The sequence below is a fragment of the Lygodium microphyllum genome, chromosome 24, assembly GCF_053477565.2.
Source record: "Lygodium microphyllum isolate KBCC chromosome 24, Lygodium_microphyllum_v1.1.10, whole genome shotgun sequence".
NCBI classification, from domain to species: Eukaryota; Viridiplantae; Streptophyta; class Polypodiopsida; order Schizaeales; family Lygodiaceae; genus Lygodium; species Lygodium microphyllum.
Window position 1 is genome coordinate 76,851,389 of NC_141158.1, and position 5,491 is coordinate 76,856,879.

Below are 5,491 nucleotides of genomic sequence, written 5' to 3' on the forward strand. Positions count from 1 at the left end.
TGGTAGAAGAAAACAATGAATACCGGTGATTTTTCTTGGTTCCATTCTCCATACAAACTGAGGTGTGATATTGCAATTCGACGTGCTCGAAAAATATACCCTCGACAACAATCACACATGCATCTAATCTTTCATCGTAGCCATGCATCTCGATTATGAAGACACAATGTTTCATCCTCACTTGAGGATGTGCTCATTGACTCACCAGCTTGCATCGCACTAGGTGATGACGACATCGACATGATTAAACCTAATTCATGACAACATCAAAATATTTGTCCATCATATGTTTACATAAGATCTTAATTTTAAATACACAAAAATCATCATCTTAAAACTTATCTTAACTTATCAAAACTTAAGAAGAATTCACTATCAAAACTTATCTTAAAAACAAAAAATCATGATAAATCCCAAATGCGCGTCTACATGCGCGTCTAACTACGCGTCTAAATTCTTGTCTATACTCACGTCTATCTAAACAACAGACACACATATACACGCGAAAATAGACACACACATCAAAATTCAAACCATATTTAAATCATTTCTTTTCAAATTGCGCCTTTCCTTTCCTGCGTTTTTTGCGGTTCTGAAGCTTGAATTTAGCCGACATGCAGTCTCTTCATGCCTCACCTAGTCTCTTCATGCCTCACCTCCTCATGACTCACCTCTTCTTTCATTTCAAACATACAAGAAGGAAAAAAGGAAAGCCAAGGAGAGGAAGAAAGAGAGAACAAGAAAGAGGAGAACAAGAAGAAGTAGCAAGCAAGCAAACAAGCATCACGGGAGGGTAACTTACCAAGGAGAGGAAGAAGGAGAAGGAGAAGCGCCACCACCTGCCACACCAAACACCCAAGGTGACTCTCTCTCTCTCTCTCTCTCTCTCTCTCTTTGTTTCTCTCTTCTTCTCTCTGCTCTGTCTGTGTATTGCTCATTTGTGATTCCATTATAATATATTGCATTATGTAAATCGTCAATGGCTGTCGTCGGTCTAAAATCGGCCGACCCAGCGCATCTGCTAGCACGTATACATCTTAGTGTAGACGCGGACATAGACGCACAAAAATTGTCTCCTCTCAGTGCGTATGAGAGAGCGTCTTACAGCGCATGTGCTAGTGCGTGTGCTCTGCAATGCACACGCGATGATACACGCGCTGCACAAAAGTTTGACCTACAGTGTACACGCGATTTTAGATGCACATTGACCTATGATACGCGTCTGGAAGCGTGTCTGTGCTGCAGGTTAGATGCATAAATAGACACGCTGGACAGAAGATGAATAGCAATGTTATGTCAAAGGCTTAAAAGCTGCAATGTTATGTCAAAGGCTTAAAAACTGCAATGTTATACTTTTATACACATTAAAAACTGCAAGGTCCTATTGTGTGATATCACCTAGAGCAGAATCTTGTTGCGTAGTATTGATTAACTCCTAAATAGAAGTCTAGTTAGATCTAAAAGTGACAAATTAGGAAATGGTATACTTTTATACACATTTATACAAACATTACATTCTTTACATAAAGTGAGATTGAAACTTGTGTGTTCTATATGTGGATCTCCTGAATTAGAGCCCTCACCTAGGCATATAGGCGTGAATGTGCCCTCTAGTCTATGGATAGTCACCTCCACCCCTCATCCATGAGTTGCTTGTACTGCGCAATATCCTCCTATGTTTTTTGTATGTAAATAAATTTATCTTTTTCGTGTGTTTTTTTTGCAGATCTCATATCCTGGTTCATCTAGCAATGACCTAGATGTGGATCGTATGAATGATACATTGGCCTTCTTTGGTAGGGGATCAATGCATTTTTTGGAGGTTTTCCTAGTAGGGAAGACTTCATGGAAGAGATGACCAGACACCTTGGCTGCTCTCCCATAGCGGACGAGGTATTCAGTGTCATGTCTGGGACGCTTCTAGCGCCTTTGTCTAGCACTACTTCCCAGACTCCACATGCAGGCACTACAAGATATAGACCTTATAGCGACGTTTAAAGCGACGAAAATACAAACAACAAAATTTGCCCCCGTCGTCGCAAAAAGCGTCGTTATTGACGACGCCATGGAATCGTTGCTATTTGCGTCGCTATATGCGTCGCATTTGCGACGTATATAGCGACGCAAATAGCGACGCATATAGCAACGGTTACAGAGAATTTGCGACGCTGATAGCGACGACAATAGCGACGCCTGCAGTAAATTTGCGACGCAAATAGCGACGGTAACAGAGGAAAAAAAAATTTTGTGGCAGGGCAGCAAGCTGCCCTGCCACATATAGCACTGTGTGCTGTATGAGAGCCATATAAAATAGTTTCTGCACTGCTGCATACAAAGCGTTTGCAAACAAAAAGAATCTATACTGAAATCATAAAACTGATAGATGAAATAAATACATGATATCACATAAAATGCGATTGGTACAATCATAAAACAATATCACTAATACATAGAAAATGTCTACATAGATCGGGCGACTAAAAACTAAAGGTATGTGAGCGCTAAGGATCCGAGGGCGAGCTATAAATCGTCGTCCCCCGAAAGCTCGTCCCTCTGCAAAGGAGCATCAAACGGATTCTGCAGAAAAAGAAACAACATATCAATCCACCATACAATAATGCATTCAAATATCTCATGGTAACTACGGACATGAAAGATGAGAGACTTACTGGGCCGCCGCGTCTGTACAATCGGTCGATCAATGATCTGAGACCGTGCCTCTCTGCATATTGAGTCTCAAGGCCTTGCGGATCACGATTTGTAATGGAGTGCTGCAAAGAAAACAAAATGCTAACTGTTAGAAATATGATTGTCAGTACAAATAATATCTCAAAAAAACAAATAAGCAAAACAAAAGAGAAACTTACAAAGTCCTCCAAATATGTCCTGTGGCCGCCACTCCCAAGATGATGTACCGATCCGGCCTCGATTCGTGCCCTCGCCGCCTCCCGCTGCTGACTCCAACGTCCTGGCGAATTTGTAGCCTCCTCCCTCAGTCGGCGCCAGTCCTCTGCATCTAACCACTCGGGCTTTGGAGCCCCACTCTTGATTGCCTTGCGTGCGTCGGATCGTCTATGTGACATGTATGCACGCATGCAATCCATCATCCAGCCCGTAGAGAATCTATCCACTGCGGCTGGCACCGGGAACTCCTCATGCAAGGATGCTACTATGTACTCCTTGCTCCCCTCTGGTATGTTCCTCCAATGATCCAGGACGTTGTGCCGAAAAACTTGTTGGGACAACTCCCTCATGCGAGCTATCACCCTCCTCCCCTCATCATTCATGATGATAGCTCCTGACCTGCCATCCACTAGGTATCCATAATCCCTAGGAGTGTGCCTCGTATGGGCCCTCTCCCATCTCCGTCCACGCTCCTGGGCATATCCAGGAGACCCCTGAACATCCGGTGTACCGACGGGGGTACCCTCTCCCGGAGTGCCACTGAAAGGGGTGCCACCAGAGGGGGTGCCACCAAAAGGAGTGCCACCAGAGGGGGTGCCACCAAAAGGAGTGCCACCAAAAGGCGTGACATCTGCCGACGGCTGCGCAAAAGCCGGAGTAACTGGAGTGGACGTCCCCACAGGTGTGACAAATCCTGGAGGTGACCGAGCTCTAGCTGAACGACGAGACGAAGACACCGCGTCCGTGTCTCCACAGCAGCACCCCCCTGATCCGTGTCTTCATCTATGCCTGGAACATCGCTTTGATCGTATACTCTCGCACCTCTAGGAGTTGAAGGTATAACATACCACCATCGAGGTTGTCGGGGATTTGGATAGAAGATTACCTGTTCACAAACACTTACAAACCGTCTTCAAACCATTGTGACATAAAGCATGTCGTATTACAATTAGCAAGCAAATGACTAGAAGATTACCTGTTCACAATGTGCCGGCAACACAAAGGTATTGCGCAAATCCATCCATTTTTTTTCGGAATCTATTTCGAGAAATCCAGATGGACCTCGTCGAACCGTTGCGCCAGCTCCTCCAAGTCAGCCTGTCATCGTCCTTGAGCGTCCATAGCATTTCATTGTCTGGTTCCACCGTTGGTAGCCATTGTGAGATATGCACTAATGTCTCTGACACCAACCAACCCTCCGCCATGCTACCTTCCGGACAAGCTCGTTGTCGCACAAAGCCTTTCAGGGTTTTCATGAAGCGCTCCAGGAAGAACATCCATCGCGTATGGACAGGTCCGGCAATCTCCACTTCGTCCACAAGATGCACAAGAAGGTGAACTTGTATCGTGAGCATGCTAGTGGGCAGGTATTTCTCAAAGAGACAGACCGTCTCAACTGCTCCCCACCTTGCGGATTCAATAGAGGACGTCTTAATCTCTTTCTGTGAGATCCATTGCACCAAAGTCGACAGCTTGTAAATGGCCCCGCGAATTTCTGGAGTTAGGCATCCCGCGATCGCGATCGGTAGGACAAACTGCCACAAATGAGAAAGCATTAAGAATAATGGTCACTTTTCAAATTTCAAAATGTCCACGCTAATTAAAATCCATTCTGTTCACAAACCTGACATATCTTATGCCAATCATGGGATTTTAGCCCAGACATTTGGTCATCTTTAGAAAATGCGGACCTGAGAGAACGCATCATACCCGTCGGAGTGCGGATAGACTTGATTACTTGCTTCACAATGCACTCTTCTTTGGTAGACAAAACCCAGGGAGCGCGAGGAAGCTGCACTCCCCCTTCAGCACTCGACTGCGGCCAAAGCGCCTCCATCTTACCTACCTCCTTTAAATCCATTCGTGACCCTATAGTGTCTCTCTTTCCTGTGATGTGGTCCCATAGCAAGGTGCCCACATTTTTGAAAATATGCATGGGATCCAACAAGTGGTTGACCTGTAAGTGGGTCCAATATGGCAACTCGTAGAAAACTGAGAACCGTCGCATTCCATTTGGATGTGATTCCGGGTTTACCATTTTCAGCTCGTACCAGCTTGCAGCGTTCATACGTGCTGGAGGTCGTCCAAGAAAACCTTCCCTGAGTTCATGATCCTCCGGCAAGAAAGTGGCGTGTCCTTGATATACCATCTTCTTCATGGTTCGTGACCTTCGGGAGTCTAACTGTGGCCCACATAATGGACATGCATGATAACCTGAGGTAACGAGACCTGCAAGGCGATCCACGACCTAGTGAATACTTGATTGAATGAAATAAAATATAGATATTACCGGCGTGAACAAAGGTCTGCTCACCTGAGCACTCTCCCAATCCCGGAAAGTCATGCATCGTCCACATGAGAATGGCTCGAATGTTGGCTGACCGCCGACCATCGCGCCTGCTCATATCTTGCACCGTGACCCCCTCCTCCCACAAAATCTTAAGCTCATCGACTAATGGACGAAGATACATGTCCATATTTTTTACTTTGTAGCGGCCCGAGACAAGCAAGCTAAGGATGAGATGTCCTTTCTTCGTAGAAAGCCATAGAGGAATGTTGTAGTTGACAAGCACTATAGGCCACACAC

The 5,491-nt window shown here is 45.3% G+C and overlaps 1 long non-coding RNA gene across 1 annotated transcript; it reads right to left on the reverse strand.

Moving 5' to 3' along the window:
- Positions 1 to 2,530: 2,530 nt before the first annotated feature.
- LOC148015260 (uncharacterized) lies at positions 2,531 to 3,052 on the reverse strand. Its single transcript, XR_015688353.1, has 3 exons — positions 2,868 to 3,052; positions 2,670 to 2,771; positions 2,531 to 2,577 (listed from the first exon to the last, which is right to left on the reverse strand). It is a non-coding gene; the product is annotated as an uncharacterized LOC148015260 (long non-coding RNA).
- Positions 3,053 to 5,491: the final 2,439 nt, after the last annotated feature.